The 23578-nt window shown below is 38.8% G+C and overlaps 1 long non-coding RNA gene across 3 annotated transcripts; it reads left to right on the top strand.

Annotated features, from left to right (window-relative positions):
• The first annotated feature begins 17321 nt into the window (after positions 1 to 17321).
• LOC126582138 (uncharacterized) lies at positions 17322 to 21098 on the top strand. Of its 3 annotated transcripts, none has more exons than XR_007609281.1 (10): positions 17322 to 17701; positions 17815 to 17948; positions 18272 to 18348; positions 18459 to 18589; positions 18762 to 18825; positions 19061 to 19172; positions 19287 to 19375; positions 19469 to 20012; positions 20653 to 20798; positions 20939 to 21098. It is a non-coding gene; the product is annotated as an uncharacterized LOC126582138 (long non-coding RNA). The 3 variants fall into 3 exon arrangements; XR_007609280.1 differs by having other exon boundaries at positions 19282 to 19375; positions 20713 to 20798; XR_007609279.1 differs by having other exon boundaries at positions 19282 to 19375.
• Positions 21099 to 23578: the final 2480 nt, after the last annotated feature.

Here is a 23578-nt window from a genome sequence, read left to right as displayed (position 1 = left end):
GTCAGTGTGGATGAGTAGATGATTACAAAAATTTTGCACGACATTACTTTTAAGATGGGCGTTTATGAAACTAGGGCTGATAATTAAATTGTTCCAAGATTTGTAAACGCATCTGAACCGCAAAAGAGATTTCACGGGTAATCTTGCAAGTATGTCAACAAGATTTCTTCCGTTAAACTGGATCTCATCAACAAAGGTTGAGCATCTCTTCTCTGCCTTTTTACATTCTTACGGGTAGACATGATGAAAACTCAAATGAATATTCAAGGAATTCAAAGAAGCAAATTCCAAGATTACAATTCTGGATATCGTAAGCACAAACAAATCCAGCTCACCAAAACGCAACATAAACAGATCGATATCCAAGATGTAGAAGCATACCTGATTCAATTATTCCAACATTTGAACCCAAACAAATGCGTAAATCAAAGATCCCTAAAACCATTCCTTAGCTTCATTTGAAATTCGCTGCAAATCAAAGAGAAAGGTTCGTCCTTTGTATCGGGTTTTTGTTCTCAGAGCCGAAAGGGTTTGTTGTTCTAATGGTGATGGTGGCTTCGGCTGGATCTAGAGTTTTTATTTATTTTATTTATTTATTTTTATATAGAGTTTGAGTTCTAGGGTTTTCTTTTCTTTATATACCCTGGTGTGCAGTAGCTAGCTGCTATTTTTCATTTACTTCATTCTTTCACTGTGTCCGTATTTGTACTTAGCTAAAAAGAAAAATTATTACCATTAGAGAGAGGTGAAAAATTTATTTTCTTTTAGTGGAAAGTTCCATGTCTAAGCGCAGTGTAAGAGGAAAATGTTGAAGTGATTCTATGGAGAAAAATCTGTGCAAGAAGCAGATTTCCGTGGAGGGGCAAGAGTTCTAAAAGTAAGCATTTAAAAGAGAAGGAAATGGTGAAACTGAAAAATAGTTGTTTAATGTTTTTCAATTTTTTTTTTTAGTGAATGATATTAATGCGAGGGAGATTTAAATTTGGAACCTTGGAAATTTGAAAATACCCTTTAAAAATCTAAACCAATGGGCTGTTAATTTTCATATTTATGACAACTTTTGAAAGTTAGTTTTAGAAAGCATTACCAAACATGCACGTACGTGAACTATGACTGCGAAAACGGGTACGTTGATGGTAATGGTGAGTCAGGTATAAATGTTTTTGTTCTAACTTTCATTATATTTTAATTATTTGAAGAAAAAAATTGTAGAGTTGTACCTATAATGGAGTATATAACTCCGCCTATGTCTTACATGGCCGGTCCCAAGCCCGGATAAAGGAGGAGGGGGAGGGCGTCAGGTAGTCGACAGCCGGCACTCCATGATCACGTCGAATCCTTATGAAAATGAATCCAGAACAAAATCGCGCTAAAGCTAGGGCGTCACCCGTAAGTGGCGCGCTGTGTGGCCTGAGCACAGTGATAAGTGAGCAAGGGTCGCTGTATCTCCATCGGCACCCGGATGCAGTGTTAAATGAGCAAGGGGGCCATAGAAACTTCTTTTCGAACGACTCCACTCAAAGTTGTTTGGGAGCATATGCTCCTATCAACTTTACCCGGGACACACAAAAGAAGTACTTTGATCCTATTAGACGGGGGAGGATGAAGAAGCTAGGACAGAAGGGTAGAGTTCAAGAGAGCAAAATGCGTTTAGGAACGTGGAATATAGGAACCTTAACGGGAAAATCTATGGAAGTAGTGGAAGTTATGGTGAGGAGAAGGATAAATATTATGTGCCTACAAGAAACTAAGTGGGTTGGTAGTAAGGCAAAGGATCTAGAAAACTCAGGGTTTAAACTTTGGTATTCGGGCACAAATAGAACGAGAAACGGTGTTGGCATCATCGTGGACAAGACCTTGGTACAAGATGTTGTAGATGTCAAGAGGGTAGGAGATAGAATCATGGCAATCAAGATTGTAATAGGACAAGAACTTATCAATGTGATTAGTGCGTACGCACCTCAAGTAGGGTTGGATACGAGTTCGAAGGAGAAATTTTGGGAAGATCTTGGAGACTTGGTGCAAGGAATTGCTCAGACGGAGAAGTTATTTATAGGAGGAGATTTAAATGGACACGTGGGCAGGGAGACAGGCAACTATGGAGGTTTTCATGGTGGCCATGGTTTTGGGGAGAGAAACGAGGATGGGGAAGCTATCTTGGATTTTGCAATGGCATATGATCTCTTCTTAGCCAACACCTTCTTTAAGAAGAGAGAAGAACATGTGATCACCTACAAGAGTGGGTCGTCAAAAACACAAATAGATTTTCTTCTAATGAGGAAAGGGGATCGTATAACTTGTAAGGATTGCAAAGTTATACCAGGAGAGAGCGTGGCTAATCAACATCGCTTGTTGGTGATGGATGTACATATCAAAAGAGTAAGACAAAAGAACAAGACTTGGAAGTGCCCAAGGACTAGATGGTGGAATCTAAAAGAAGAAAAACAAGCCATTTTCAAAGAGAAGGTAATCACCCAATGTGTGTGGGATAGAGAGGGGGAAGCTAGCCAAATGTGGGATTCCATGGCTAGTTGTATCCGAAAAGTAGCAAAAGAGGTATTAGGAGAGTCCAAGGGCTTTGCCCCACACCAAAAGGAATCTTGGTGGTGGAATGAGGAGGTACAAACAAAGGTGAAGGCTAAGAAGGAATGTTGTAAAGCCTTATACAAGGAGAGGACTGATGAAAATGGTGAAAGGTATAGAAAAGCGAAGCAAGAGGCGAAGAAAGCTGTCAGAGAAGCTAAGTTAGCGGCTTACGACGATATGTATAAACGACTAGATACCAAAGAAGGAGAGTTGGATATCTATAAACTATCTAGAGCAAGGGAAAAGAAGACAAGGGACCTAAACCAAGTGAGGTGCATCAAGGATGAGGATGGAAAGGTTCTTGCTACAGAGAACGCGGTTAAAGACAGATGGAGAGGTTATTTTCATAATCTTTTCAATGAAGGACATGAAATGAGTGCTTCTTTAGGGGAGTTGAGTAACTCAGAAGAGTGTAGAAACTACTCTTTTTATCGTCGAATCCGGAAGGAAGAAGTGGTTGTAGCTTTGAAGAAGATGAAGCATAAAAAAACAATAGGCCCAGACGATATACCAATCGAAGTGTGGAAACTTTTGGGAGAGACAGGTATAACATGGCTCACTGACCTTTTCAATAGGATTTTGAAAACGAAGAAGATGCCAAATGAGTGGCGAATGAGCACTTTGGTGCCTATCTACAAGAATAAGGGCGACGTACAAAATTGCATGAACTATAGGGGTATTAAGCTAATGAGTCATACAATGAAGCTCTGGGAGAGAGTCATTGAGCATAGATTGAGGCAAGAGACACGGGTTTCGGACAACCAATTCGGGTTCATGCCAGGGCGCTCAACCATGGAGGCAATCTATCTCTTACGAAGATTGATGGAAAGATATAGAGATGGGAAAAAGGATTTACACATGGTCTTTATAGATTTGGAAAAAGCGTATGATAGGGTCCCAAGAGACATTCTTTGGAGGATTTTAGAGAAGAAAGGAGTACGAGTAGCATATATCCAAGCTATAAAGGATATGTATGAAGGAGCAAAGACTGCCGTAAGAACTCATGAAGGACAAACCGAAAGCTTTCCCATAACTGTAGGATTACATCAAGGCTCATCCTTAAGTCCTTACCTTTTTGCGTTGGTAATGGATGAGTTAACACGACATATTCAAGATGATATTCCTTGGTGTATGCTTTTCGCAGACGATATAGTGTTGATAGATGAAACTCAGGAAGGGGTAAATGCAAAGCTTAACCTTTGGAGAGAAGTGTTGGAATCTAAAGGTCTTCGCCTAAGCCGATCAAAGACAGAATATATGGAGTGCAAGTTCAGTGCAAATGGAGGCCAAAACGAGTTAGGGGTGAGGATCGGAGATCAAGAAATACCAAAGAGCGACCGTTTTCGTTACCTAGGATCTATCTTGCAAAAGAACGGAGAATTAGATGGAGATCTCAACCATAGAATACAAGCTGGATGGATGAAGTGGAAGAGTGCATCCGGCGTGTTGTGTGACCGCCGTATGCCACTGAAGCTCAAGGGAAAATTTTATAGGACGGCAATAAGGCCGGCGATGCTGTATGGCACAGAATGTTGGGCGGTGAAACATCAACACGTACACAAAATGGGTGTAGCGGAGATGAGGATGCTTCGTTGGATGTGTGGGCACACGAGAAAGGATAAGATTAGGAATGAGGATATCCGAGGTAAAGTAGGAGTAGCCGAAATTGAAGGAAAGATGAGAGAAAATAGGTTACGGTGGTTTGGACATGTGCAAAGAAGGCCTACTGACGTTCCGATTAGAAGATGCGACTATGGGACAGAGGTTCAGGGCCGAAGGGGTAGAGGAAGACCTAGGAAAACTTTGGAAGAGACTCTAAGAAAAGACTTAGAGTACTTGGATCTAACGAAGGACATGACACAGGATCGAGCACAATGGCGTTCTAAGATTCATATAGCCGATCCCACTCAGTGACTTGGATTTTCCAAGTCTCCAACCGAGAAGTTTTCCTCACTCGGGAAATTAAGGGAACACTACCCCAACCTACATGCTCCACTCAGAAAGCTTCAACATACAAGCTTTAACAAAAGAAAATTCAAAGAACTTAGCGAAGAAGGCTTTGGTGTATTTAACACAATACGTTGAAATGAAGGAAAGCTTATTTATTGATATCCCCGATAAGCTACAAATATGTACATATACATGAGTCAAAATAAGCACACAAGAGGGAGCCTTCACAAAGGTTGCTTAGGAGAAGTCTCAGCAGTCGGTAGAGCCCCAGAAAGAGAAGGCACCGGAGGGGGATCATTTGGAGCCTCAGTACTGGACAGAACCCTAGAAGGAGGAGGCATCAGAGGTTGATCATTTGGAGCTTCATTACGCGGTACAGCCCCAGAAGACGAAGGCAATAAATGCCTTTGGAACAAACCCACAAATCTCTAATGATCAAGTAAAACCTGACCATCAGTTTCCTTCATCTGGTCAAGCTTCCTCTTCATGTTTGTAGCATAGTCATGTGCGAGCCGGTGCAACTGTTTATTCTCATGCTTGAGCCCTCTAATCTCCTGTTTGAGACTCATCACTTCAGCCGCCAATGATTCAACTTGGCGGGTTCGAGAAAATAGGCGTTGGGCCATATTAGACACAGAACCTGCACACTGAACACTGAGAGCCAGCGAATCCTTAACAGCTAACTCATCAGACCGTTTGGAAAGTAGTCTGTTATCTTTGGGAGTGAGAAGGTTCCTGGCCACCACCGCAGCGGTCATATCATTCTTCATCACGGAATCCCCAACGGTAAGAGGACCAGTAGGGGAGACGAAGGATGGGCGCCATATGTTGTCTGGAGAAGGCGGGGCTGCCTCTTCAACAAGGTTCAAGTCAAAACGACGGTCGGAGGGGCCAGACATTTTCAAAGGTGTTGAAGAGAGAAGAGGTCGGACAAATCAAGATCTTAGAAGTGCAAGAATGAAGCTTCTACTGGTGGAGATTCAAGTGTGCTTTGGAACTTAATGCCAGCCCCTATAAAAATCTGCACTCGACGAAGCTTCAGAAATCGAAGAGGCGCCTGCTCAGAAATCGAAGAGGCGTTTGCTTTCTCAAAAGCTGGGCTGCTTAGAGATCACGAGGGTTGATCTCAGAAATCGAAGAGGCGTTTGCTTTCTCAAAAGTTGGGCTGCTCAAATACCACGAAGGCCGATCTCAAAAATCGAAGAGGCGCTCGCTTTCTCAAAAGCTGGGCTCCCCAGAGACCACGAGGGCCGATCTTAGAAATCGAAGAGGCACCTACTTTTCCAGCCTTTTCCAGCCTTGTCAGCACCTGTCACACGCACACTCAGTTTTGCGGAAATTATGGGCATTCTGTCAAAGACTTCTGGGGAAGTAGAAAACACATGAATCTTACTGTTCAATCACCCACTTCCCATACGCAACAATAGCTCATGGGTACCACAAATAACTTTGCCAAAGTTCTCTGCCAAAGTTGAGCACGTGAAGCTTGCAGCTCCCACTACATTGCTCTGACCAAGAAGGGTAAAAGAATAGCAAAGAAACAGCACTAACAAAGTTTAGACCCATAAATTTTGAAGGTCTAGCTACCATATTATTACCCACAAGGGTAAAGGAACAGTACCACTGCTGGATAATTGGAAAGTCCCTGTGTGTCAACCTCTGTGCTTCGTGGCAAGGTAGACTAGCAAACATGCCCAACCTTTACTCACATTTGAGAAAACACTCCCAATAAGATTGCTTGCTCCAAAATCGAAGAGGCACCGCCCTCCGAATCTCGAGAGCCAGACTCCCAACATGACTACTTTCTTAAAAATCGAAGAGAGGGTAAAGGAACAGTACCATTGCTGGATAATTGGAAAGTCCCTGTGTGTCAACCTCTGTGCTTCGTGGCAAGGTAGACTAGCAAACATGCCCAACCTTTACTCACATTCGAGAAAACACTCCCAACAAGATTGCTTGCTCTAAAATCGAAGAGGCACCGCCCTCCGAATCTCGAGAGCCAGACTCCCAACATGATTACTTTCTCAAAAATCGAAGAGACACTGCTCCCCGAATCTCGGGAGCCAGACCCCCAGCATGATTGCTTTCTCAAAAATCGATGAGGCATCATTCTCCGAATCAATCGAAGAGGCGCTCGCTTTCTCAAAAGCTGGGCTGCTCAGAGACCACGAGGGCCGATCTCAGAAATCGAAGAGGCACCTACTTTTCTAGCCTTGTCAGCACCTGTCACACGCACACTCAGCTTTGCAGAAATTATGGGCATTCTGTCGAAGACTTCTGGTGAAGTAGAAAGCACATGAATCTTACTGTTCAATCACCCACTTCCCACACGCAACAATAGCTCATGGGTACCACAAATAACTTTGCCAAAGTTCTCTGCCACAGTTGAGCACGTGAAGCTTGCAGCTCCCACTACATCGCTCTGACCAAGAAAGGTAAAAGAATAGCAAAGAAACAGCACTAACAAAAGTTTAGACACATAAATTTTGAAGGTCTAGCTACCATATTATTACCCACAACTGTAAAGGAACAGTACCACTGCTGGATAATTGGAAAGTCCCTGTGTGTCAACCTCTGTGCTTCGTGGCAAGGTAGACTAGCAAACATGCCCAACCTTTACTCACATTCGAGAAAACACTCCCAATAAGATTGCTTGCTCCAAAATCGAAGAGGCACCGTCCTCCGAATCTCGAGAGCCAGACTCCCAACATGACTACTTTCTCAAAATCGAGGGTAAAGGAACAGTACCATTGCTGGATAATTGGAAAGTCCCTGTGTGTCAACCTTTGTGCTTCGTGGCAAGGTAGACTAGCAAACATGCCCAACCTTTACTCACATTCGAGACAACACTCCCAACAAGATTGCTTGCTCTAAAATCGAAGAGGCACCGTCATCCGAATCTCGAGAGCCAGACTCCCAACATGATTACTTCCTCAAAAATCGAAGAGACACTGCTCTTCGAATCTCGAGAGTCATACCCCCATCATGATTGCTTTCTCAAAAATCGAAGAGGCATCGTTCTCCGAATCTCGAGAGCCAGATACCACAGACCACTTTTTCAAAGTGCTCTGACAGAGTTAAAACATGTGAAACTGGCAGCTTCCACTACCGTGCTATGACCAAGCAGGGTAAAGGAATAGCATTACTACTTGTTGTTAGGGAGACTCCTATATATGTCGACCTCCATCCCCAACGGACAGGCAGACCTGCAAAAATGCTCAACCCTTCATCATATCTGAGAGGGCACTCCCAACGAAGCCTTTCGAAATATTCAGCTTTCTTTCCCCCCGATAATACCTCTGCAAACAAGCTATACTAGAGCAAGAATATCTCATATCATCAGGGTTAAAAGCAAGAGTATCCCATATCATGCTTTTTCCCTGTCTTTTCTTTTGGCCTTGTTTTTACCTGCAAGACAAGGAGAAAGAGAGCAATCAGTCAGCACTTGAAATCAAGCTTCCAGCCAGGAACTGACTGCCTGGAACCCCTTACATGATTACTTACCTGGCATTGCTCTCGAGTACTCATCTTCAACATCTTATGTTTCCAGGGAAGATTCCGCATCTGCTTGAGGAACAGATAGGGCAAGTGCGAAGGATACAAGGAAGCATGTGGAGACAAGCGTAACAGCACACGTGCCGATACATTCATTACTATGTCAAAAGCAAAAGTATCCCATATCAGCAGGGTGGAACGTACTCTAGATTTGATGGACTTGTTTTGACCCTCAAATTCTTCAGTCGGCCTTATACTCTGGAGGAAACCAGAAAACCCTCCAGCTCAGTTCAAGAATAAGCCTGTGGAAAGTTACTTCTTCAAAAGCAAAAGTATCTCATATCATCTCTTCTCATTTTTCTTCTCTTTATCCTTCATGCTGCTGCAAGATGGGGAGAAGGTGAACAATCAGTCGGAGCTCTGATTGCTTACCTTGTCTGTCACCTCTTTCAGCAGACCCCCTAGCTCGGCGACTTGGGGGACTCCTACTACATGGTTTGTATCGCGCTTGACCAAGCCTGAAACTACAAGTAAGCTTCAAGTGAAATTGATACATTACCTTGTGCATCTCCACCAGTTAAAGATACCACCCCTGGATGGAGGAAGAGTACTTCCAGAGAAGATGCCATATCTACCTATGAGACAGATAAGGCAAGTCAAGACGACACCACACTCTGATACTTAGAAGTTTCGTGATTACGAGATCATTCTCCCACAATATTTCCTAATGTCATTTGTACTAAATCATTCACTTGTACTCACTAAATGAGAGCTTGAACCTATGTACTTGTGTAAACCCTTCACAATTAATGAGAACTCTTCTATTCCGTGGACGTAGCCAATCTGGGTGAACCACGTACATCTTGTGTTTGCTTTCCTATCTCTATCCATTTATATACTTATCCACACTAATGACCGGAGCAATCTAGCGAAGATCACAAAAAGCGATCGTTTTCGCTACCTAGGATCTATCTTGCAAGAGAACGGAGAATTAGATGGAGATCTCAACCATAGAATACGAGCTGGATGGAAAGAGTGCATCCGGCGTGTTGTGTGACCGTCGTAGGCCACTGAAGCTCAAGGGAAAATTTTATAGGACGGCAATAAGGCTAGCGATGTTGTATGGCACAGAATGTTGGGTGGTGAAGCATCAACACGTACACAAAATGGGTGTAGCGGAGATGAGGATGCTTCGTGGGATGTGTGGGCACACGAGAAAGGATAAGATTGGGAATGAGGATATCCGAGGTAAAGTAGGAGTAGCCGAAATTGTAGGAAATATGAGAGAAAATCGGCTCCGGTGATTTTGAACATGTGCAAAGAAGGCCGACTGACGCTCCGGTTCGAAGATGTGACTACGGGACAGAGGTTCAGGGCCGAAGGGGTAGAGGAAGACCTAGGACAACTTTGGAAGAGACTCTAAGAAAAGACTTAGAGTACTTGGATCTAACGGAGGACATGACACAAAACCGAGCGCAATGGCGTTCTAGGATTCATATAGCCGACCCCACTTAGTGGGAAAAGGTTTTGTTGTTGTTGTTGTTGTTGTTGTTGTTGTACCTATAATGGAGTATCATTGTTGCTACTCAAGGTTTGTCTCTTAGCCAACTGAATATTCATTACTTTTTTACTCATGAAGGTCTAAATGAATAACACATGTCACCTCCACTTAGTTACAGCAGTTTTTTAAAGCTCTCGAACTTACAAACTGATTCCCACCAAACTACTGATGGAGGAATTTTGTAACATGCGGGTTATGGTTATGATAAAGGGATATGTGAATAAGCATATGAATACAATGAAATTCGGCCTGACACCTATTGTTTGTCAAAATTTTGCACATTCCAAAGACAAAGCCAACACAAGAGAGATAATAAGAAACACTAAAGTTTATAACAATAACAAAATTTGCATAAAATTGTTCTAAGTACTTTGGTTTTCCAATGAAAAGGTGGACGTAGTAGAAGGCTATTTTTTCCTAATACTTTAGAGAGTTTGTAATGTATTTCACTCTTGTTTTCTTCTACAATTCGTCCTCTATTTATGGAGGTATTCATATTACTTGGTTTGCAATTAAGAGGCCCCACATCAAGAAAGACATGTCCACTCATTTGAATCCATTCTCAAATTTCTAGAACGTGTTTCATGAGTGATTTTTATACCATATACAAAGTATCAAACCTTTAAACCGAATAGATACAATTTGACTTTCAAACAGGTGTGGAAGTTTCACTTCGGCAGAACTGGAAGACCAGTAGCGGCGGAGCCTGATGAAGCCTCCCGGCCGGTCGTACATTTGCAGAGAGCAATAATCTTTGCTTCTGACCCCATCTGATTGGTAGCCTATTCTGACTCACCAATAGCACGTTCCAGCTTTTCCCTTTGAAAAATATCTAACAATTGCTAAACACATTATCCACAACAATTTGTCACACAACATAAACTATCCTTTAGCAAAATTGGGTTGAAAATTCTTACTCAACCAAATAATTGGTGGGTTCAAACTGTTACAATAAAGTATCTTCGAAATAATTCGTTTTTGCAAGCTCATATTAAGAGTTTTCATTCTGCAGCTTGGATAGGAATACTTAAAATTTGTTTCTTATTACTTGAAGGAATAAGGTGGATACTTGGGGATGGAAAAAATATAAACTTTTGGACTTTTATTTATTTATTTATTATTTTTTGTCAAAACTATTGGACTTTTAATTGAGTTTATCCTCTTCCTTTAGCAAAAATAATTGATTTACAAAATATTCCTAATCTTGATGAAACTATCGCTGATTATATCACTGGTGGTTCTTTAGCTTAGAATAAGAAAAAAAAATTGCAACAAGTGGTTCCTGACATTATATTCAATTTCGCATGTGTAATTTCATTCAATCTGATGCTTTAAATCTTTTATGATAATATACCTCTCATTCACTCTGACGATGATTTCATCTAGGGACTTCTCCGAATGATATCTATACGATAAAAACAGCTACCAATATGCAATTCAATCAGGAAAAAGGGGAATTGATAATTATTTATCGAAATTGGAAGCTAAGGATTCCGCCTAAAGTTAAACTTTTTACTTGGTGCGATGGCAAGTGCCTTCGCCCATGAGCAGTAGGTATCGGGTTCGAGACTTGGGAGCAGCCTCTCCATAAATGGGGGTAAGGCTAGCCGACATTCACCTCTCCCAGACCCTGCGTAAAGCGGGAGCCTTGTGCACTGAGTACGACCTTTTTTAATGCTCCAAAATCGACTAAATACTAGACAGATTGACAAATATTACAGATATTTGTCCTATGTGTAATTTGAGATATCTCATCTTTTTCATACATGTTCTTTTGCTGCTTTTGCTGCACTTCTGTGGAACAGTCTTACTGATATTGGAATTGCTAAACCACCTAATGATATAAATTTGGTTTCTTGGATCATGTAAATTTGGAATAATGTCTCCTCTCTGTAAGAAATTTTTACAGTCTCTTGAAAATTATGGGGGTTTAAAGTATTGTCTAAAAATCAACAACCTAATCGAATTGCCAAATTCAAAAAATTGGGTTCTATCATACAGCCTTGTATTGTTTAAATTTGCGAGTTGGAGATAAGCAGACTCAAAAACTGTTGACATCCACCACAAGATAAACAATCGCTTGTCAGGCCTAGGCTTTTGTTCTACACATTAAGAAATATTTATTTGATTACTGGCAACCAAATAAAATCACTCTTAAAAGTTGGAAAAAGAAAAAAATTTCCTTGTATGTTGGCAGCCACCCAATAACCATTATATTAAATTAACTCTGGTGGATGAGTAAAAACTAATGGTCATGCAGTCGTGGGTATTTTGTTTAGAAATTGTTTTGGACAAATTAATCTTTTTTTTTTCTTTTTTTGAAGCAAAGGTAACATGCATTACCCACCACAAACTTTACGACATAGAGGCCCAAAAACAAAGGACAAACAAACAACAAAGGCCCAACCAAAAGTTGAGACCAAAACAAAGAAAACACATAAACAACCGGAGCCGCTACGTCTTCCACCATAGCCGCCACTACAACCACTAAAACAGCAGCAGTGCATGTCGATCCAGCCAAAGTCGCACCCCAAACAAAGCCTTGCCTCACCGATATCAACAGCCAAACCCAAGCTTCACTCCAAGAAAAGCTACAGACACCAGATAACCTGCAGCCAAGTGAAAGAAGCTCATGGCAGACCACGAGCAACACTGCCAACAAGGGCAGACAACAAAGAGAAGGTGGGGGTGCAAGGAACACCCGACCCAGTGCAAGCACCAGATCAAAGCACACCAACTCAAAACATCGCAACAAATTGCTACAAAGGGTGACTGAAGCTTGGAAATTGGATGGATATGGATGAGAGACAGTAGAGGGGAGAAAAGAAGGCAAATCGGGCCATAAACCCAGGGAAGAAAACAACAGCTGGAAGAGGAGAAAGAAACAAAAGTAAACTCACCGATCCCAGCTATAGCTAGGATCGAATGCTCCAGAATTGGACTCAATTGGGAACCACTCACACAGATCAGTGAGATTAACCCTCACACAGAAGGAAGGTCTCTCACGAAGAGAGAAAGGAAAGTTTTCCTTTCAAACTTTTAGTTATGAAAAGTCTAGGGTTTCTTGCAGATTCCTTTCTCACTGGGGCAGTTCGACTTCAGCTTAAACATGTTGGGGAAAGGAACTCCAAAATCTTAGTACAAATTCTGCAGAAACAATTGCAAATTTATGGAAAATTCAGTCTCTTATACAAGACATATATATATGGCATCTTTCAAGACAAATTTTAGATATACGATTCAAGCATACTTACAGGGAATCCCATATGTCAATACATAGCTTAGCTAATTTAGGTCATAAATATGATCATGCATGTGTTTGGGTTAATATTTAAGATTGGGCATAATGTAATGAGGCCCAAAGATGTCATAGCAAAATGGGGACTTGACCGAAGCCCAGCAATGAAGCCTGAAGCAAATTGGCGCTTCTTCAATTAAGACATAGGCCACATGCCTAGGATGGAAGTGACAAGTGATGGAGACCAACTCACTCTTAAACAAAAAGCACTTTCTGATGGCATAAAGGTGTAAATACAAGATAACTCACTACCCTTGGAAGCCCTCGGCCAAGGACAAAGTTAAAAGCAGTCGGGCTAGATCATCTATAAAAGGGAAGATAAGCAACGGAGACAAGGACACTCAACCAATCAAACTCAAAGACATACAAACTCTGCTCTCAAGCCAGTTCGTACCCAAAAAAGCTTAAATCAACCCAGATTCAGTCTTTTTAGCAATAGTTCTCTTAGAAAAGCTATCTTTTGTCTAGTGTAAAAAGCTCTGCTACCTTCCCTCGTGTTGTAGTATCGATTCCCTCATGTAAAACCTGTTTACCATCCATCACTTTTAGCATACAACCTCTGTAGACTCAAAGAAAAGTGGCTGCAAGAAGTTTAACCTTGCCCGACAAGGTGAAATCTTGGCCGAGTCTCTTTGCTCGTCCTTTAAATTAATAGATATGTCGCTTAAATGTACTTTTTAGCATGTATTCAAGTTATTTCCAACTGTTTTCTACTTAAGAGTCTCGTGTGTATTTAGATCTGGTTAACTTAATAAACTTGTTTTCATTAAGAACAAACTAGAACTGAAGAAATGGTTTAAAAAGCCCTGAACTCCCTTCGTTTCGAAGATACAACATTATGAACTAAAAGTCCTTGTTTACAAGGTAAGAAAAAGAACTTAATGCAGACTTAACCCATCTGCAACAATCATTTGATAACAAGAAGTTTAAGTAAGTTGGGGTGTAAGTAATCGACTTAAATCAAATATGTTCTACATCTGTTATATTGAGATAGCTGTGACACACCTAACTCTCTGTTAGTTTTGATTGCGAGCCTCAAGGCCTACACCTAAGGCCCCACAAAGGCATATTTCAAAACTAACTTCAAACTCTTCTTGCAGCACTCCAAGCAACAAGAACTCGACCAACATCCAAACCTCATCCAAAGTGCCAACCTCCCAGGGGAGCTGTGAGAGGGCCGAATCCGTGCCCTAACAACATGAACTTAGTTTTGTATTTTTTTAAGTTTTAAGAAAATTATGCCTAGGATTAATATGTACAATTTAAAAATTCGTAAAGATCTTCTTTGTAACATTTTCCTCTGAAAAAAAATAAAATTTTGTGGCCTAAAAAAGGCAAATAAAAGTCGAAACGGCCTAAACCAGCTCAAACTCATAAACTTGATAATCAAGGAGATCAAGAATTCTTAGAGACTAAGTGTATTTAGAGAGAGAAATAAAAACCTTTATAATGCTTTTGTTCGCCTCCTAAATTTGGCATCGCCCTTGCGGATACGCCGAGAAATTTACTCGAACATGAAATTGGAGATTACGAGCATGTCATTACTAGCTGATAGGATTTTTAGGTACCTGCACAAGGAGGTTAAAATCACATAAAATACTTGCAAGAGAACAAAGTTGTTATAGTATAAACGGCTCGAGTAAGATTGTTTTCTGCTGGGATTATTTAAAACAATTTTTGAACAACCCTAATCCTAATTAATTATTTGCAAACAAAGATTGGAAAAAAAGTCAATTTTGAATTTAATAATAATAAAAACGAATTTTAATAAAAGTAATTTATGGAAAGCAACTAATAACCAATTAAAAAGAAAACAAATCAAAGAGAAAAAGTTTTGAGAAATAAATTTGGAAAAGCACTAGGATTCCAATGTCCCCTTAATAATCCTATGTAGACTTACTAATTACTTATGAATTACTCATGCAACTTTGAAGGTTAGGTTTTCCTAATGCATATTCCACTCGTGGTATTCAAGCTAGAACGTATATCAAACATGCAATTCGTCTGTGGTATTCAGATCAAATATAAACATGCATGACTCATTACGCTTCCCTTTGAAAAACCATGCAACCCCTAGGACGTGGTATTCACCCTAGGTGAAATTACAACTATTAATCACAAGAAGCAATACCCAATTCCCCGGTTGTATCCCGACGGAATTGCATTCAATTACTTATCTAAATATCCTAATAATCGCGAATCATTAAGACACAAAGACACTTTAAAGCACAGTGATTAATAATTCAAAGTATGCATGTATAATATCATAAGCAATTAAATAAAAACTAGATATTCATACTACAGTTCAGGCATTGCCCTAGCAAAAGAAAATTAGTTACATAATTAAAATCAACATAATTGTATTAAACTAGAAGAAGATTGAAAACATCTTGTAGAATAAAGTCTGAAAATCTCTAAGCTTTAGCCAAATTCTTCTCCCTAATCTTGCGTACATTCCCCCTAGGGCTGGCCAAAAAGGCTTATTTATACTACTCTAAATAAAATCATCCTATTAAAAAGTCTTAGAATAAGACTAAGAAACCTAATAAATTGAAATAAAATAGGAAACATAATCCTAAATTGACTTGGTAAATTCGCCCAAAAATCTGCACAACCATGTTTTGGATCCAAATCAGCTCCAAAACTGGCCCAAAATAGATCGATTTAAAGCTTGAACTATTCTGAACACTTCTCCAAACGGCCACGAACCCATACGAAGTCATCTTGGGCTCCAAAACTGCAGTTTAAGCCCCAAAATGTCATTTTCCAACAACGCGCACTGTTTTTTTATTAAATTGCCAGAAAATAACCACTTGGTAGAAAAATCCCAAATTTTGCGATGAACACACCAAGAGACACACGAACGTCCTCAAATTTGAATCACTCCAAAATTCATCCGTTTGGTCATGTTTTTCTCCAGAGGAAGTCGAATGTCCTACATTGAAAATATAAAGCAAAGTATCAAAATTCTACCAAAATAATTACCAAATTATACTAAGAATAGGGTAAAATATATAATATTATATTGACTCATCACTAGCTACTACTAATACACGGGATTTAAGTGATGGAGATTGCGCTTTATTAACTTAAACCCAAGAGATTGTGTCATCGAGTGTGAGTGGCTCAAATTTAGGTTCTTTCTTTGCCTTGCTTACTAATTAAGGACTTCACTTATGTAGAGAATTAAATCACAATACGTAAATGGTGAACAACATGCGGTCCAACATCCTAGTGGAGAGGGTTTTAGATTTCTACCCATGCGTCCCGAGTTTGAAATTCTCATTCTCTAAATTATTGTAAAAGTTTTGAACCCTCCCCTCCCCTTAATAATAATAAAAAATGTAAAAAAAAAATGTGTAAGTTGAATTAAAGCCTTGACACAGAGTTCAAGCCTTGATTCAAAAAGAAAGAGAAGTTGCTCAAGTGCTTTATATTGAAATGACAATAATAGTTCAAAGAGAGAACTTGTATTTAAATGCTAGTAGCTATTACAAGCGAGATTTAAAGAGGAACACTAGTAAAGACAACAAAGCTATGAGAAATTGAAAGAGTATTTTGACTGAAAGAAATGAAAGAGCCTGCAATATTGGATAAGGCTTTGAAATCAAAAGGGTGCAGCTCTTGGTTTTGATAGATTGAGTATTTGTTTGATCGTTTGAGGCCCCTCATCTTCATGCCTTGGCTTTCTTTAGAGTAAGTTCACCTATTTTAGGAGGGCAAGGGTAGTGAAATTACCCTGACAGTTCACATTAAATAGTAATTGTGTTTGTGCAAGTCCAGTCGTTTGAGAAGAAGAATTGCAAGGGCAAGGGCATGGGCATGGGCAATTACTACTCACAAATATTAATTTTTTTTTATTTTTTATGCCTTGTAAGTTGTGTACTAAGTAGATTTGTTCTTTGAAAATAAAACTCCTTATTTAACTCTGATAATTTAGTTTTGAATACTAAGTAAAGCATAGCATTACAAAGAAACATAATTAATTAAAAATAAAAGGCAAATGGAGAAAATGGTTGAACTTTATAAGTTTGTTAAGATGTTAAAAATAATTGTATTTTTTAGAATTTTTTTTATCTTCGGATTAATCTAGCCATTAATTTACCAAATTTGTTTGAATCAGATACCATATTGTGCCATGTGGCACAAACTATAATTTTCAATTTTTTTTTAACGATGGCCATCGGGCTCAAGCCCAGGCAAGAATTGGTAGGGTTAAACGAGCTCCTGCCTTTCCTCCAATTGCCTATTCTTTGTTGGACTGCTATGGGATTTTTTGGCATCACGAGCAATTCAACTCAATTGCCCTATCAATTGGGAGATGGTTGGAGTTGCTCATATATCTTTATATACTAAAACCCAATCAGGGTGGTACTGTGGATGACCAGTGGTGGGACGATTTTGTCCCTGCCTTTTTCCTCCGGTTGTTCCTCTCTTTGGTTTTTGGGGCACCGAAATGCCGCTTTTGCCCATTGCTTCCACGTGTCTGTCATCGATGGATCCTCTCCGTCATCGTGCTTAGGAAGAGTTGCCCGGCTTGCCCACGCGTCCATCATCGCTGGACCTGCTTTCGACTTCTTCTGTGCTTTTCGCTTCTCTCTCTCGCCATTCTCAGTTTTTGCTATTATGAACCCTAGCTTTCTTTGTCTCGAAAACGGCGGTTTGTCTCGCTCTCCAACCTTGCTATCTCTCTCATAAATTATCAACAACGGTGTTCTCTTGCCGGAAAAAGCACTCTGCAGCTAGAACTTTTTTTTGATTTTTCATTCGAGTCGATTCAATTTTTTACCCAGAAAAGTTAGCGTTTACTGGTGAGTTTTTTCCGCCTTTCTCAGCGTGGGTGTTTTAATTTTTTTTTTTTGGTGGTTTAGGATTTGCAGTTGGGTTTTGTGTTTAAGTTTGCTTTTTGTGATTTTGTTTGTAGGCTCGGATCCCCATCTTCTTCTTCTTCATCCAAACCAGTAGCTCCACCTTCGTTTATTACCGGGAAACACGACGGATTAAGGTGCCGCACCAATACTGTAACACTTATAAGAAAAGAGCTCCAAACTCGCAAAGGTATTCTTTTTTTTTTTTCTGGGCTTTGAGCTGTTTAGATGTTGAGAATAAGTTTTTCATTTTTTTTCGTTATTTTGTTTCTGGGTTCGCTCCAATTAAGACAATTAAGGAATGGGTTTAGTGTGAATTTAAATTCTGGGATATCCCTGGAGAAAATCTTAGAATTTTTTTATTTTTGTGAATATATTTGTATTGAATCACTGACCTATATTTTATTTAGTAGGGAAAAAGGGAGTGATGCGATTGAATACGCCAATATGGATGAATTTCTTTAGTTATTGCCATGATAATCTATTATTTTACTCTTTCACTTTATTTTACAGCTTCGTTTGAACACTTGCAGTTGCAGGAAGAAATGAGGCGGTTGAACTGTAGAACGAAGGTTTACTTTGATGTCAAGGTTATGAAAAAAAGAGTGGTTTGTACAGTAGCTAAGTACATATAAGTATATATCTTTGCGTATGTGTTTGTACCATTTGTTTTGATTGTGATTCTTGGTTTTGCGATTAGGATTTTTGGAAGGAGGCTTCGATTCAATTATTGGAACATATAATATTTATCGAAACTTCAATGCGTCAATAGAAGCTGGCTGTTTGCAAAGACAAGAACATCAGTATATATGCATTGAAATTTGTTGCACTGTAAGTAGCTTTATAGGCATTCTATGCCATTACCAATACATCAGTTTATATAGCAGCAAAATTGTTTCTTATTAACTACTTTTTTTGTCCCTTTTTTGACCGAGGCTTTGTATCATGTGGACTTCAATTGGTGAGTATCACTTTGATGTTGATATAGTTTATTTTGTTGCAGAGGATATGAAGAAGTGGAAAGGTACCTGATGGAATGAGAGTTTTGCTGCTTAAGACAAAGAATGGTAACTTAGTTATTTCATTTGCTTTTTAGCTGTTTCATTTGCTTTGTACAATGCGCTTTAGTTTTTTCAACTCATAGATAGTTTAACCCATGATATGTCATCGTTCTTGGATATCATTAACTACTCCTTACAAAAGGTGATACTAAATATATACAACAATTTTCTATTTGTGCATCAATAGATTATTGTGACTAATTTAAAGAAATTGTTGCAATTTGGTATCAATTGTGTTCAGTTGTTTGGAAGCATGACTATGTCTGCAAGAGATTAAATGAGGATCCAGATTGCATCATGTTCTTAATGAGCTTGAAAGAGGAGTTGCTCTTCATCTAACAATTGCATCGCATGTGAGTAATGTGTTCTGTCACAATTTTTAAATTGTGTTTTCATGTCTAAATTATTGAGAATTAAGTTATACATAAGGGGATTAAGTGATTTAAAGACGTTGCATTTTAGAATAGGTTTTCTTAATCAACCCGTGGTGGAACGCAGCTGTTGAGAGGCAACCATAAGATAGAATCCACCAGATAGGGCAGTACAAATTGATCAGGTACACGTTTTTCTCCAGTTCTGCAAAGTGTTCCCAACTATACAAACCAAAAAATCTATGTTAATATCTCTACTATTTTCTTCTCCATTGCAGAATTATGAGATTGGTTTGGAATTTGATTATTTCAATTTTTTTTTTGGATTAATTTCAAGGTCAGTCGCTAAACTCTGTCCTTTTTTATTGGTTTTTGTTATTAGATTAATCTTTGTTGCTTTGGATTTAAGCTATTGTTCAATGTCTTTTCGTATGAGTTCTGTTTTTTGCATCGTTCTTTTTTGTTATTAATGTTGGATTGTTGGCTTATAAATTTAAAGTGGGTTGCTTTAGATTTTACTTTGACTGGCTTGCGAATTGATTGCTAGGTTTTAATTTAGAGCACTATCTAATCAAATGAAGGGCCAAGAGTTTCTATTTGAATGATGGTCCTAGATCATTTTATTCGTTCCAGAAATGTTTCTGAATTTGAAGACTTAAAATCCAGACTAAAGAGTAGCATTATCTTGGATTGCCTATCTTAGCATGATGATTTTAAATTACAACTTTGAAATTTACATTTGGAGTGTATTTTCATGTACATGACAAGGTGTGGATTAGATAGCAGGATCTGGTTGGAAGACAAGATTTTGTGAAAGAAAGGGTAAGAAAATGCTGATGAATTTTCTTTGTTGATATGTGCATGTAAGAGCTCTTACTGATTATTTTGTTTTCTTTTGGCCATGTAAAAGCTCTGTACATAGAGTTCACAATACATGCATAGTTTTTCATTGTTCTAAAATTTTTAAGTTCCTATAAACCTTTTCATGCATTTATGAATTCTAAATAAATGCAGATCATACAAATAATCACAGTGGATAAAATTATTGGCTTATATGCATTTTTGCAGCTTGAATCTTTTGGTAAATACTTAACCTTTTAATCAAAGCCTATATATACCAATTGGTTTTGTAAGTAGCATCAAATAATTAATTGTTTTTTTCTTGGTAAGTGCCTAAATGTTTTTAACAGAAAATGATAAATTGAGACAAAGTTGGAACCTAATAAATCAATATTAGCAAACCCATAAACTTATTTCGTGATTATCATGGTATTGTTTCAATATTCTACTTTTGCTTGCAATTCTGTTCTCTCTAGGACATTAAGGTGCATTTTTGGATTTTAAGTTTCTCCACCAAATAACAACTGTTTGATTGTGATTTCTCTGTGAGATTGGATATATGATTTAAAAATTTTGTTAACAAATTTTAATTGTGATTCAATTGATTTTTCAATCATGTAAGGAGATGCAATCTAAGTGACTATAAAAGATGTTGACTATGCTTTGGTTGATCAAAAAATAGAAACATCACGTCTGTTTTATGAGAGGAAATGGAGAGCAATCTGTCTCAGTTTTGGAATGTACTAGAATCAAAGAAGCTAACTCAAGGTGCTGACTTTGAATTTCCCCGAAATATCTTTTTTTTATTAATTATTTAGACGTAGAAATTCTCCATGTTATTTTTATTAATTATTTATTTGGGAGTGAAGTGAAAATCTGTAAATGCGGATTTGTGTTTGTTTGCCCAGCTGCTATTTCAAAGCTGGAGGAGCCATTGTTGATTAATCCTAGGAAATATGATGCTATGGTGCTGAGAAATGTTTAAATTGCTTGCACATTAATTATGCTCTCTGGACCAGAATGAGGCAAAGGTTCCAAAAGGTGTTGTACTGCTTCCAGAAGGCTTTCAATTAGGTACTTGCCCTTACAAATTTGTTATTCTTGGAATTTGTAATCCCGCAGCAACGCGCGGGCATTACTAGCTAGTAGAAAACTAAAGAGCCACTTGCTAAGCATTCTACCTCCCCAAATCCACCAACAATGGAATGAATTGCAAACATATACAAATAACAATTAGTTTGGCATAAAGTCACGCCCCAAAACATGTGCCACCTAATGCAACTAAAAATATCTTAATTTTCATTTAGCCTAAATACACAATAATATCTCAAAATCTCATAATTTGGCTTTAGACTCAAATAAGTGAAATTTCACAAATTTAGGTTCCAAGAGCTCCATTAACCGAACAAATAGTACACAAATGAGTATTAACTATATATAAGCTGATATGGCCAACTCAAAGCTATTACGGACCGGTCCGATTCAGCAACCAAGGCAAGCAGATAACTGATACAAAATTCAAAGGAAAAAGACCCTGCGAGAACGAAGAGGCAACCAAAGGTTGAATGTGAAGGAAGCCACCAAGGGAAGACGGTGAAGCCGATCAGCTCCTGAAAACCAAGAAATGGGATTCGTGGTTCTTTGTGTCTGAACGTGGATTCCATCATTCAACGTCTCTTGGATGCCCGCATTTGCTTGAGTGATTAACAAGTAACAGTTAGGGTTTCGAATCGAAACTCCATAGGCATATATACTTGAGGTATGATTTAATTACTTCTCGGGCATTTATCTGATTACGTTGTTCAACTGGATCATCCAAGAACTGTTGCGTGTTTCATGAGCTTTTCTTGATTTGGGTTTCTGGAAATGGTGTGTGGAATTGTCATTTCAGAATGCTTTGCATGTTCTGGTAATTAGGCCTTTTGTTTAGCTTCAATATGTTTGACTTATGAAAGAAGACGAAGAAGAAAACATATCCCAGAAGAAATCTTGTTTGAAATCCTTGTAAGATTACCTGTGAAATCTCTTTTACGGTTCAGATGTGTCTGCAAATCTTGGAACACTTTAATTAGCAGCCCTGATTTCAGAAACGCCCATCTCGAAAAAAATATAATGCGAGATTCATACGATTATGTTCTTATCCGCACTGCAAATTATCGCTTTTCTCTCTCTCGCTTTTCGATTTGTATCCACCATTCTTCAAGACACTAAATTGTGGAAGCGAGCGGAGAATGTGCAGCTTTCGATTTGTATTGAGAAAAAAATACCACATATATCTACTGAATGTATTTTGGTTTACCTCATTGTTCAAATACTTAAGTTGAAGTCACTTGAGCTTTTTCACATCTTGAGCTGCCAAGCTTTTTAAAACGACTTTGTAATTCCTGGTATCGACTACATGACTACTGTTGGAATCCAGTAACACAACTATACAAAATAAGTCTAACAGGATTTGAGAGAGATATTTAGAAAGATTTAGAAGATGAAATCAGAGAGAGAGCACACACACAGAGCATAACCTTTCAGTTTCTATCAGTATATTTCATACAGGGCATAACAACCCGAAGAGACAATTTAACTGATGACAAAGATGAGAGAGAGAGACATAACCTCAATTCAATCTCAACCAACCATTACAACCTATCTTAAGATCAAAACACTTGTCAAATGATAAGCCCTATGAGACTTGATCAACACACCACAATTTTACACAATAGCTCAGCCTATGAGCTGAGACATGACACACATAACAATCTTGTAATGTGTACTAATCAGCTCAACAACTTACATACTAACAACTACATCTATGACATTAACTGCTTCAATGTTGATACAAAGTGTTTTGGAAAATTAAATGTACGGATGGCAATTTAACCGTCAAAATCGCTTCCCGCGAGTAACTGCACCAAATAGGACAAATTTTGAGATGAAAATTAGGGTATTTAACGGATATGAGTAAGTGCGGGGTATATAATTATTATTGGGAATTTTAACGAAAAGCACCTGGTACTGTTCATTTTAACGAAAAACCATATTTTTACACTAAAAAGTCAATCCTGATACTATTCACTTTACCCTTTATTTTGTCCTTATCATTAAAACTCAAAGTTTTCAAGTCCTTTTCATTAGTTTTCCTATTATTCAATTTGCCGGAGCCCCCAGTCTCAAGTCCATCATATCTAGTTGCTCGACGGTAAAATTTGCCGGCGACAGTGAGGCCCTATTGTCTTCAAATTATTCCGGCATCATCTCCACCACAGAACAGCAGCCAAGTTCTAGATTTCCCACCGTGACAGGCTACACAGCCACCAAAGCCCCGCAAAAAACCAATCCAGCCCACCCTTTCTCCTCACTGCAAAAGCCTTCTTACAGTCGCCGCCACCTTATCCCTTTCAAATCTCCCGCACCTAATACTCTTGATGCGTATGTGCTAAGAAACAACAAAATTCATGTTGCATGTAATTACTAATTGCACTTTCTTTTTATTTTTCAGTTTTAGCGAGGGTTATTATTTCAACAAAAACGACCATCGAATCCAGCATGAGAGC

This window comes from Malus sylvestris, chromosome 9 (assembly GCF_916048215.2).
Source record: "Malus sylvestris chromosome 9, drMalSylv7.2, whole genome shotgun sequence".
In the NCBI taxonomy this organism is placed as follows: Eukaryota; Viridiplantae; Streptophyta; class Magnoliopsida; order Rosales; family Rosaceae; genus Malus; species Malus sylvestris.
This window is presented reverse-complemented; position numbering and strand designations above follow the sequence as displayed.